Source organism: Parasteatoda tepidariorum, chromosome 11 (genome assembly GCF_982258835.1).
Source record: "Parasteatoda tepidariorum strain Cologne lab strain chromosome 11, Ptep-v5.0, whole genome shotgun sequence".
NCBI classification, from domain to species: Eukaryota; Metazoa; Arthropoda; class Arachnida; order Araneae; family Theridiidae; genus Parasteatoda; species Parasteatoda tepidariorum.
Window position 1 is genome coordinate 10,861,672 of NC_141765.1, and position 13,816 is coordinate 10,875,487.

The window sequence follows — 13,816 nt, forward strand, 5'->3', positions numbered from 1 at the left end:
ATTTGTTTAAGAAAAAAAAATATAAAATAGAAAAGAGAAACATGAATTGCCTGTTTTGCGCATAATTTTAGCCACGGATTTGCCCGAAATGGATTTGCACACGGAAAAATTGTATAAATTAATAAAGAAATTTTTAGTAAATAATTTTAGCCACGGATTGGCCCAAAATGGATTTGCAGATGGAAAAATTATATAAGTTACAAAGGAATTTTTTTAGTAAAGGAATTTTTTAGTAAATAATTTTGACCGCGGATTTGCCCGAAATGGATTTACACAAGGAAAAATTATACAAATTAACGAAGAAATTATTTAGTAAATAATTTTGGCAACGGATTTACCCGAAATAGAGTTGCACACGGGAAAATTATATAAATCAACAAAGAAAGTTTTTAGTAAATATATCCACAAAAATATACGATTAATTCAATGATTTTATACAGAATTTTATTACTTTAGTTGGGTATATATTGTTTTTTATTAAATTTTGAAGGAGTTTATCGATTTGTTTTTTGGATAAATAAATAGTACTACATATTCTTTTAATTATATTCATTTCATTAAAAGTGGTATTTAAATAGATGCTCCTAGAAACATTCGAATTCCAAGTAATTAGTTTATTTATATTAAAATTAAAATAATTTCTTTTATCGTATAGATCAACAAAACAGATATTCACATCTTTTATAATACCCAAATCCAAAAAATTAAAATTAATATTATCATCATGATTACGAAGCAAGATTAATTCCTCGGGGTAAATATCATTTAATAAACTAGTATAATCTTGAAAATTAAAGATAATTAAGTCATCAATGTATGTAAGAACAAATTTAATACTAAGAGTATAATTTTTTTCATAATAATGCAAAAATAAGTTAGCTAAGAGAGATGAATAATTAGATCATTGTGGTATTCCATCAATTTAAAGAAAAATATCCCTTCCATTGTAAAGATAATTATTAAAAAGGCAAAAATTAATCAGAATTTCCAATCGTTCAAAATCGACATGCAAAATCGCAACAAAGGATATTTTTAAAATCATAGTAATAATTCAAAAGTACATCTTTTAGTTTAGAAAGGGGAATGCTATTGAAAAGATCCTGGAAATCAAAAGTCGCAATCGAATTAATTTTATTATGTTTAATGAATTCTAAAATCGGTTGATTATTAGTGATAATCGAAAAGAAACCTTCTTTAGAAATATTGTTAATAATTTTAAAAGTGAATAAGTTGAGGAGTTATTAAAGTTAATCTGTGTTTTCGCCGTATGGGCTAAACGATACCTTCCAACATACACAGATTAACTTTAATAACTCTTCTACTTATTCACTTTTTCATATTAAAGATAAGCGTACAAATCGAGGTAAACGGGGTTCAAGAAGTAATAGAAACTCTCTTAGTAGTGACAAATTAAATATAAATTTTCTTTCTAATATGGAAGAAGATTTTAATAAACATTATAACATTAAACCAATTAAAGATTTTGTCTTTTCCATTAAGAATTATGACGTATATAAGTTCTATGATCTTATTATTAACTTTTCTTTTATTAATTTACATTTTAAAATTCTTTGTTTCGATCTTATAAAAGCCAAAATGAGTAAAATTTCGCCAAATAAGAAGAAAAATTTAGATAATTTATATTTCGTTATTAACTTTCAAAATCCTATTTTCGATAAGATCAAATTTCACAATATTTTTGAAAATTTTAAAGCTTTAATTCCATTAAAAGATTTTAACATAATTAAAAGCTTTAAATATAATAAATCTCTTGGTAGAACAATATTTAATTATAATGATATAAGCGAAAATTTCAAAGAGTATTAATATATCCGATTATGAATGTCACTGTGTGGTAGAGAAATATTTTGATTTTGTTGATAAACATCATAAACATATTATTACTGGTAATTTAAATATTATAGAAAAATTAGAACTTAGGAATTTAATGATAAAAAGCACAAAATTTAGACCCATTCACCATATATCAATCAATAAAATTCTAAAATACTTTCGAATGATCTCATTAGTTTTTGTTTAAAAATATCAAATAGATTCTCTTTACCTTTAGGTATGCAAACAGAATGGAAATGGGGTGTTTATTATTACTTTAAAAACTTTGTTTTCAATTATAAGGATAATTTAAATAAGAGTAACAATCCAACAAATTTTTCTAATATTGTTCAATCAATTATGCAACTTCAATAAAATTTTGTAATTACTCCCTTAGACAAAGCTAACAATAACTATGCAATCTTCTGTAAAAAATTCTACGCTGAACTTTTAAATAAGGAATTAAAAAATAGTAAAAATTTAAAACTTAGTAATTTTAATAATAATATTGTCTTTAAAATTTTTTTAGCTGTATATAAGAGATTAACAATTAAAATTAGCAATATACAATTTCCTTACTTAATTATCAGTCCTCAATTTCATAAAATTCCTGTAAAATTTAGAACTATCATGTGTGGATCTAATACTTATCTAACTAAACCTGGCACCACTTTCTCTAACTACTTAAATAAAATTATTTCTAAAGAAGGTTTCTCTTGGATTATCACTAAAAATCAACCGACCGATTTTAAAATTCATTAAACATAATAAAATTAATTCTATTGCTACTTTTGATTTCCAGGATCTTTTCAATACCATTCCCTTTTCTAAACTAAAAGATGTACTTTTGAATTATTACTAAGATTTTAAAAATATCCTTTGTTGTGATTTTGATTATTGGGAAATTCTGATTAATTTTTGTCTTTTTAATAATTATCTTTACAATGGAAAGGATATTTTTCTTCAAATTGATGGAATACCACAAGGATCTAATTATTCATCACTCTTAGCTAAATTATTTTTGCATTATTATGAAAAAAATTATACTTAGTATTAAATTTGTTTTTAGATATATTGATGACTTAATTATCTTTAATTTTCAAGATTATACTAGTTTATTAAATAATATTTACCCCGAAGAATTAATCTTGTTTCGTAATCATGATGATAATATGAATTTAAATTTTTTGGATTTGGGTATTATAAAAGATGTAACATAAATATCTGCTTTGTTGATCTATACCAGTGGTCGGCAAACTTATTAGCCAAAGAGTCAAATATGAACATTAAAACAATTTTAAAACAAATTGGGAGCCAAATCTGCTTGTTTAGTAAACTTCTTTTACACTAAATAAGTAGTACACTAAATAAAACAAAATTTCATACTTAATAAATATTTATTAATGCGAACAATGCGCTTGCATCTCCTTGGAAAGTTTGAGTAAATCAGGTTTGTATGTTGTTGTTTTTAATCTTAGGCTTGATTCCAAGTTCTCATCAATAAGACAACTTCTCAGTTTACTCTTGATAATGTTCATGCTTGAAAAAGATTGTTCGCCTATGTATGTAGAACCGAAAAGGGAAAGAACAGCAAACGCGAGCTTTTTCAGCTGATCGTAAGATTCAGGAATACTATTCCAAGCGTTAAAAATGACCATGTCTTCCTTTTCCAGGTCATTCAAAGCAGACCACTTGTGTTGAGAACTAAGATCAAATTTTTTTCTTCTCCAATATTTCCAATTTAACACAAAGACGTTTGAATTTAGAGCGCCATATCTCCTTGTTTTTTTAAATCCAGCAATTGTATTTCAGAGCTACCAATGTCAATTTCAAAAGGAGAAAATTTCAACTCGGTTATCGTAGTATTAAGAGGATTTTTGACAATTTCTAAAGTTGCTCTGCTGTTTTTAAATTCCTGAAACCTGCTGAGAAATGCTTTCCTCATATTTAAAATTATTGCGCCTTTCTTAAAATTATTGCGCCTTCCTTAAAATTATTCCGCCCTTATTTGTGCCAGAGCCGCACTTAAGGAGCCAAAGAGCCACATGCGGCTCTGGAGCCGCACTTTGCCGACCACTGATCTATACGATAAAAGAAATGATTTTAATTTTAATATAAATAAACTATTTACTTGGAATTCGAATGTTTCTAGAAGCATCTATTTAAATACCACTTTTAATGAAATGAATAGAATTAAAAGAATATGTAGTAATATTTATTTATCCAAAAAAAAAGAATAAACTCTTTCAACATTTGATAAAAAAACAATGTATACCCAACTAAAGTAATAAAATTCTATATAAAATCATTGAATTAATCGTATATTTTTGTGGGTATATTTACTAAAAATTTTCCTTGTTAATTTACATAATTTTCCCATGTGCAAATCCATTTCGGTTAAATCCGTTTCCAAAATTATTTACTAAATAATTTCTTTTTTAATTTGAATAATTTTTCCATGTGGAAATCCATTTCGGGCAAATCCGTGGTCGAAATTATTTACTAAAGAATTCCTTTACTAAGAAAATTCCTTTGTTAATTTATATAATTTTTCCACGTGCAAATCCATTTTGGGCCAATCCGTGGGTAAAAATATTTACTGAAAATTTCTTTATTAATTTATATAATTTTTACATGTACAAATCCATTTCGGGCAAGTCCGTGGCTAAAATTATGTGCAAAACAAGCAATTCATGTTTCTCTTTTCTATTTTATGTTTTTTTCTTAAATAAATATTTATTTTCTAAAATTATTTATGGTCAACTTCTTTAAATTATCCAGTAAATTATCCAGTGACCTTGCGCGCTTCCATTTTGGGCCCATCCTTGGTAACTAACAAATCAAACGCTCTTCAGCAATGCAGTAAGAACGGCACTTTAAAACAAAACTCCTTTAGTTACGCTCAATTTGTGCTTTTGTTTTCATATATGGCAATCTGGCAGTCCCGCAGTGGACTGATCGTTAAGACACGGTTCCCAGCAGATCACCGAAGTCAAGCATCACTGGCTACGGTCAGTGTGCGGGTGGGTGACCACTTGGATCAGTCTGCGTAGGGACCGAGGGTGTGCGGTATTGGTCCTCGTTAAACTGTGCTACCTTAAAGTGCTCGACTTCCCGCGCAGGTCGTCGGGCTACCGAAGCGGGGGTGCCATCCCCTCCGCAGAGGATCAAAATTGTGATGGCATGTCTTCGGATCATCCTCCTGGATGCTTCCCAGACCGTCGCCAATAGCCCATTGTGTAGCTCTAGTGTGACGTAAATTAACAACAACAACAGCATTTGCTGAAAACCATAAATTAGCGTATGGCCTCTGAATTCATTAGCATAAAAATTTGGTAACTTAAAATTGTTATTTTCCTCCAATAATTTAACTGTAAGAAATTGCTCAAATTTTCTATTTTGCCATGTAAAATTACATACTTTACAATGATGTAAAAAAATTTATACCTCACTATTCAACATGTTTCGACTATTTTTAAAATAATGAATAAAAAATTTTTAATGTTTACTAACATTCATTTTTACATGGAATTATCTTTGGTTGAAAGAATTTTATAATTGTGAGAAAAGATTTTTCAATTCACTTAAAAATTTCTCCAGATATGGCGAAATACGCAAAGAATGAAATTAACATTAAGGGGTCCAAGCTTAAAATCGTTCTCGTGACCGAACTATTGGACCATAATTACCAGATAGCGGTTACCCCCTATATTTTGAAGGTCAGAAACCCGAATCCGTTGAAAAACTGGTATGTTTATTCAGAGAAAGTACATTTTTGTTTCTGATTTCCTAACTTAACTCGCCTGCACTTATTAATTAGCATATTTGAGCTCACCGTCCGGGGTCGGGATAGTCTGGTCGGTAGGGCACAGTGCCCATGTCCGAGAGTTTCAGGGTTCAAACCCGGCCGCCGAAGACTCCCCGTGTAGTAAACGGTGACTGATGCACGTTAAATCTGTCTAGTCGCAAAATCCTCCATGTTCCCACAACAAATCAATACCTCTTGGGGTACTGGATGGGAGATTGATCATTCAGGTCAAAGGTGCGATCATTGAATGAATGGATGGATGTATGAGTGGGTCCGCGCTATGAACAGGTGTGACGTATGGGTATGGCAGAAGTCAAATTCATAGCAATAGATGGATTCACTGGAAAAACAAGAACAAACGCACCCTTAACGGGCATACGAGAGAGAGAGCTCACCCTCTTGAACCATTAATATTGAGTCCTAAAACGTGAAGATCCGATCATTAGATCAAAAAATATATTCAGGGTCGTCCGTTTTTTTTTTTTTATTATTATTATTATTTATTTTTTTTACGCACTGTATATCGAGAGTAATAGATCAAAATCTGTTCCTCTGGCAGAGTTGCCAAAGATTTTTCACAACAATCTGAAAAATTATTTGTGTTACTTTAGCAGGTTAACATTTAAAGTAGTTGTCAGGAATCGTTACAAACTAGTTGTTTTTGTATCGCACTATACTTCCTTTTTTCTTTTAATGTCGCGCATTACATTAAATGCTACGCAAAATAGCGACCACAGTGATTTCGTTCCCTGTAGCACGTAAGTTCTGACCACTGTGTAAAACTTATAGGCACACGATTTTGGAAAATGATATTAATATTTTTTTTATGAAATTTGTTGTATTTAATTTGTCGGAGACGAACTTCTGCGAGCACTCGATTTATCACAGAAAATATATCACGAGTAAGCTGTATAGAAACGCAATTGGTCTCAGAAACATTAATTATATTGAGTGTAAAATTATTTCTAAATGTAATCCATTCGCTATATGGAGATTTATCCTTTTTTTTTCCTTATTATATCATGTACAATCAATGCAAACTAATTTTTTCAACAATTATTAAAAGTTTTTTAAATGCAAAATACTAGTTTAAAAATAGGGCGATAATGTTATTTTCTGCTGGAAAAAATTTTAAACTTAACAATAAAAAAAAATAATAAATAAATAAATGTGACAAATATGTATAAATATATCGTCCCCATAGCCGAAAAAATGGAATATTTTTCTCCATTCTGTCACTTAACAGTAAAAATTTTACACACATTTTAGGGATGTGAGCACATTTAAAATTTCATATATTTTAAATTTTTATTGAATGTAATTGAAAAACAAATTCAAATATTACTTTGTTATACCGTTCTTTTTTTCTTTCATGTGCGCTAAATTTAATGACTGTTCAAATATGATAGCTTCTGAACTTCTCTCTGTCAATGCTTTATAGATTTTTATATAAAAAGAAAGAGTTAATAATTTTCTGCTTTTTCACTCTTCACCAGTTTCATATTCGTATTTTTACTTAATTAAACAATTTTATAGCTTTCATGAAATTTCATAGATGGCGACAGTACCACGACGCGAAATATTTGAAAAAACTCATAAATTGAAATAATGCAATAGCAAATCCTTGGCAGTATCCTTAGGCCAAGAGAAAACCACAAAACTTATATTACAGCTGGTAGAAATAGTTATTAAAATTTTAAATTCTACATAAAAGCTGCAGGGGAGATTTGCTGGTTTAAAAAAAAAAAAATGTTTTATTTATTTTTTATTTATTGCATGATGAGGATCAACTATCATCCATTTTCTCCTTACAAATATTTTTCGTTTTCTATTTTTCTAAACACATTATTTGTCATTTCAAAAAGAATATAATGAAACTTTTTTCAGTGAACTGCCCTTTCTTTAAAACATTTATAATATTTTCAAAACTGTTTCTTTTTTAGTTCTTTTAAAAAATTCTAGAGGGCAGCATTATTTAGGAACGTGCCGCATGCAAAACAGTATCTTTTCAATATTAAGTTAATAGTTTTTGTTTTGAAATGGGAAAAACATTATCAGTTGAAAATTATTTTATCGCGTTCCAATTAATTTTTTTTAACTTTCGCAAACTACAGTTTATAACTCTTATATCCATATTACTGATTATTTTTTTTATTAAAAAATATACATGATTAGGCATGAAATATCTGTCACAGTAACACATATTTTTAATCAGCACTCTTAATTTATTTTTTATTCCTTCTTATCAGCCTTTGTTTAATCATAAGCATTAAATATCAAGGTAAGCTTATCAAAGTTCATTCAGTTGGTGTAAAAGAAATTGTCAAAACTTTTGTCTACCCTAATGTCACATTCTAATCTACTTTTGGATATAGATTTGATAGGTGAGTCTTCCAATTTATATTCATATTATATACATGTATTGTATATTTAAAAAAATTAATAATATACAATACTATAAAACAAATCAATTTTTAACATTAAGTATTTGTGAAGATCCACAGTTGTAAATTATCTGTTTATATTTGTCCTGCATATTTTATTGATAATATCTATTTATAAATATTTCGAACAAATTATGATACAGTTCGAAAAATAATAATTTTTTTAAAATACTTTACAGAATTTATATTTTAGATAAATAACAGTTGTAACGTGTAAATATATTCCTGCCTTTTGATTCATTTCTCCGTTAAAAAATTCTATAAAAATAGTAGACATGACTTCTTCGTCACTGTCTTGATGAATCTAAATCGAAAATTGTTTAAAGTATTTTTTTTTTTTTTTTTTAGTTTTTTTTTCGAAACAATGTTGATTTTTTTAAAAATTTCTATTTCTATTAACTATTTCTATTATATTTCTGTTAACAAAAGGTATTGTTTACACTTTTCCTTCATTTTGATTCATTTCTTCTTTACATTGTCAAAATAGACAAGGAGTGACTTCTTAGAGTGACTTAGGAGTGAGAAGGAAATAGTTTGAAATATTTTTTACTCTGTAAAATTTTATTTTTTCGAAAGATGATATATTTTTTTTTTTAAAAATTGGAAAAAATATATTTCAGTGTACTAACTGTAGTTAATGAGTTATTAACACTCTTCTTTCTTTTTGGCGCATTTCTCCTTTGACACAAGTTCAGTAAAAATAGTCAAGACGTGACTTCTACGTCAGTATCTTGATGAATTTGAATCGGAAATACTTTAGAATATATATTACTTATAAAATGTTTTTTAAAGCAAAAAAAATTTTTTTTTAAATAATTTTCAAAAATCATATTTTCAATTACTAACGGTAGAAATGCGTTCACGTTTCCTACACGTTTACTACATTTTGATTAATTTTTCCTTTTACATAAGTTTTGTAAAAATAGTTAAGGCGTGACTTCTTCGTCAACAACTTGCTGAATCTGAAAAGGATATAATTCGTAACACTTTTTACTTCATAAAGAGTTTTTTTTTTCTTTCGAAAATACAACAATTATCTTTTATATAACCGCAGAAATGAATTAGAAATGACTTAACACTTTTCCTTTTTTTTTCTTTTTTTTTATTGAAACATTTCTCCTTTTATACAAGCTCAATAAGAATAGTCAAAACGCGACTTCCACATCAATATCTTGATAAATCTGGATAGGAGATTGTTTAAAACACTTTCATTTTGTAAAAAATGTTTTTTTTTTTCAAAAAAAAAAATATTTATAAATAAATAAAATAAAATTTAAAAAAAATAGAAATTTGTTAAAAATTAATCGAGAAATTTATACTTCAGTTTTCTATCGATAGAAATGCGTTAACACTTTCCTTTACTTTGATTCATTTCTTCTTTTGCACAAGCTCTGTAAAAATAGTCAAGACGTGACTTTTACGTCAATATCTTGATAAATCTGGATCTGAAACAGTTTAAAATTTTTAAATTTTATAGCATACTTTTTTCATTAACTTATTATTTGCTTAATGCAAATGTGATAATTATACTAACGTGATAATAATATAGGAACTTTTAAAATAATATGAGTTCATTAAACAATTATGGTTTATTCATTTTTCATGTTTCGTCCACCTTTAACAATTTCATTTTTAGCTGAGCTAGACAACAACTGATGCAACTTATGAATTGAAATAGACATTAAAATAATAGATATAAAATAGATGAATGTCGAGAACGAATAAATAGAATGCAAAACTTTTTGTGGAAAATACAAAAATAATGACCAACAAATAACCTTATGAAAATAAAAAGGAAATTTTCATTTGTACTTTTGGCCTAAGCTTTCAATAACAACTTACAAAAATAAACACATAACATGGAAGAGCGTTTTGAAACTTATCATGATGATCCCCATCAAAAATTCCCATCGTTCAGATTTCATATCATTCTGCCTTTTAACATTTCAAATGAACAATAATTAAACAAGAACTAAAATTAACTTTAACAACAAATTCTTTCTCCGTATCTGCTGTCATTGATATGAGTTGTTTTTTTTTTCCTTTATAAATTTGACGAATCATTAATCATGTTATTAAACATTAAAAAGGGAAAAAAATGTTTATGCTGCATATAACACAAAGAAAAAATTACCGCCTATATGCCTCAGTCATGTAACGGGAAAACGCGTTGTCGCTCGATAAGTACAATAATTAAATCAGACTCTAAATCAGACGTAGTAATAGTAGTATATTTTCCAAATTTAATTATTGCCCAATAATATGGTATTCAAATGGATAAGAGTTATTTCCGAATTTCATGATAATGAAGACAAACATTACGATGGTAATTTTGACATAAATCATTACCAAAAATCATTACCAAAAGGGCGCCATTCAAAGATGACGTAGGCATATTTTTAGCAATTTTGGACGTTCCCTTCCCCCTTGTGAGCAAAAACAAGCAATTAACAAACCACCTCCATGTTACCACCTCCACCACCAAATCACGTAAGAAAGTCGCAGTACCCCCTGTTTTTTTTTATTTTTTTTTTTTAAAAAAAACTTTGAAATTTGTTGAAGAAATCTAATTTTATAATTAAAAATTAAAAAAGAAAAAAAGATATTACTTTCCACGAAACAAAATTTACATTTTTATTCGTTTTATAAAATTTCGAGTAAAATACTCTTTAGGAATTATTTTGTTTTCCTTACGTGATGAAAACTCTCGACCTCTGAAGAACTTTAAAAAAAATTCAACTCTTTTTTCTTTTCTTTTTTTTTCACGAATTTAATTTAAAATTTGCAATTTTTCTAATTGTAATTTTTGATAAATTTTCATTTGTATTTAAAGAAAATCCAAATAAGAGGATTTTAATGCCTTGCGTAAGCATTACTCATAAAATCCTACCTCTGTTAGCAAAAATACACAAATTATAAGCCCCTTTCCCCGTTAGACGCTTACGCAATATTTATACGGCGTACTCTTCAGTGTTCTCATGCAGTCAAAATACACAGTAAACTTCTATGTTTTGAGAGTTTTGAATCTCTGTGTGCTGAAACATTCTTATTTTCTCAGCGTATTGATATAACTTAACTACACATATTTTGTCAGTGTGCTTTTTATCCGTGTGCTAACACCATTTCTTCTTTTCTCAGTGTGCTAATATACTTATATATATATTTTGTTTGCAATAAATGAGGCGACTGTGATATTTTGAAACTAAAGGAGTAATCAACTGCAGCAAACAGTTTTTTTTTTTTTTTTTTTACATCAGTACAAAATGTAACGTTCTCGCAATAGTAGTCGGAAATGGGATATGAAGTATGATGAAATGGTCCACTAAATTTAGATGCACTATTTCCGATAGAAAATACTGATACAATATTTAAAAACATTTTACCCGTTTGTTTTGTTCCTCTTGTTATGGTGCACATTTTTATGAGAAAAAAAAATCATAATTTAAATTTGTATTTACATTTAACTTCAGTTTTTTGGATTTTTTCCTTAAATTTTAATTTAAATTCCTGATTCTCAAATTCTGATTGCTAAGTTGAATTTTCCTAATATCTTCACAAACTACCATGTAAAATCCGCACCAAAATAGTTGGAATGAAACAAAACAAAATAGTTTTGAAGATCAAAACAGTATTTTTTAAGATAAGGTACACCAAAGTTAATCATTTCAACATGGGTTGCAATAGATTTCTTCGTTACCTTAACGCTGGGTTTTAAGGTTTTTAATGACGTTTAATAACGGATTTTGTTTGCGGCAATTGCGCAAAAATGGTCAAATTTCATTGAGAGAAAAAAATTATGGTCAAAAATACCAAAAAATGGTAAAATTTACCGTGTTTCTGGCGCTATAAGAACGCCAAAAAGCTCGGAAACTCTTTCCGAACCGTTCTGGTAAAGATTTTGGTAATAGATATTAATAATTGAATATGGCTTTATAATCTGCGATAAATTTTGTTAAATGGGGAAAACTTCGGTAATTTTATCATTATAGCATAGCATAAAAACCATTTATTCGCAAAAATTTAGTTTTAATATTTTTTTTTTAATTTACTTTTCGCGTTTTTTTTTTTTTTTTTTTTTTTTTTTTTTTTTTTTTTTTTTTTAAACTGAATGTGTGGTGATGAGAACATATGGATCAAAAAATTACCATATGAATGGTTAAAATACCGTAATATTTCGGTAATTATTATCTGTATTGTATTTTTTTTTTTTACCAGAAATGTAATTACTATACGGTACGCTTAATTTTACCAGGTGTTTTCGTCTCCGGGAAAAATTATTTAGCTTTATACTTTTAAAAATTACTTAGCTAATCTTAAAGGTTTAAACATTTTCAATTATTAACTATTATGGAAATAGTAACTATTTTGGCAGTAGGAACTATAATTATATAGTAACGGAAAACCGTTACCTTAAGAAAGCAAAATTACGAAATGAATGGTTTAAATACCGTATACTTAATTTTTAATTATACTTAATTATACTTAATATTAAATGTGTGTTAATAAGAACTATGGAAATCAGAATGTCTGGGAAACCATTACCATATGAACGCTTTGCCAGACGACTTGGTTTAAATACAATATATATATATATATATATATATATATATATATATATATATATATATATATATATATATATATATATATATATATATATATATATATATATATAAATTTTGCCATACGTATATGGCAAACCTATGGCAAATTTTCCTAAGGGTCAGCATACCCACGCGGCTGACAAGGGATTTTTTGCATTTTGTGTGTGTTTTGACTTCAAACCCGTAAAGCGGATAATTAAAGTTCGTGTAAGCAACAGAACACCCCATGTTTTTTTTTCTTTTTTCTTTCATCGTTTAATAAAAGTTGTCACACTGTTTAATTGTTGTATAAAGATCATACTTTTAAGCCAAATTTACCAAATATTCCAAACTTATAGGGGGAAAAAATATTAATCCTATGCGCAATGGAATTAACAGTAGTTGCTTACAAATTCTTCAGATTATTGATTATACAATTAAATTAGGTAAAAATTCAAAAATTGAAAAAAATTACAGTGTGTGCATAGATTCAAGACTATTTTTAAGACTTACGAATATTTCGTGCATTAGATTTCCTTGTTGAAATTCCAGTATATATATATATATATATATATATATATATATATATAGGGTAAACAAACCAGCGAAGGAACACTTAAGCTTCGCTTGCCTTTTAAAAAATCATATTAATTTCAAAACTCGTAATTTTAGTTAAATGACTGCGTCAACATATTTGCTACTAATTGCAAATTATGTATAAAAAAATTGTAGAGAACTTACATAATACGAGGGTTGCTATTTATATTTCTGGCCTTGGTAACAGTAAGTGTTGCTAGGCGACCGCAGACGATTTTAATCGAAAGTTTGATATTTTTAAACATAAATTCAGCAGACGATTTACCATTATAGCTTCATTTGTATTGTTGACAGTAAATTGAAAAGTTCTTCTCTTTCAAAAAATGGAATTGAATCGTGAACATTTTCGTGCCATTATTTTTCACAATTTTCGACGTGGATTGTCAAGACAAGAGTGCTTCGATGAACTTAATTCTTTATTCAGCGATAAAGCGCCATCCTACAGCACTGTAAAAAATTGGTATAACGAATTTAATCGTGGTCGATGTTCGATCCAGGATGAATCCCGTGCAGGTCGTCCAAAATCCGTTGTTGTGCCAGAAAAGATCGAT

General features: G+C 28.0%; 1 protein-coding gene across 3 annotated transcripts in view; it reads left to right on the top strand.

The window, feature by feature from the left end:
- LOC107456224 (cAMP-dependent protein kinase catalytic subunit 1) overlaps positions 1-13,816 on the top strand; it is a 452,991-nt gene that overhangs the window by 32,129 nt on the left and 407,046 nt on the right. For 2 of the 3 annotated variants that reach the window (XM_071187756.2, XM_071187757.2), the window contains exon 1: positions 7,673-8,025. The exons of the other annotated variant lie outside the window; for it this stretch is intronic. The gene's annotated coding sequence lies outside the window, so the exon portion shown is untranslated. Of the gene's footprint in view, positions 1-7,672; positions 8,026-13,816 lie in introns of those variants that run through there. 3 annotated transcript variants of the gene reach the window in all.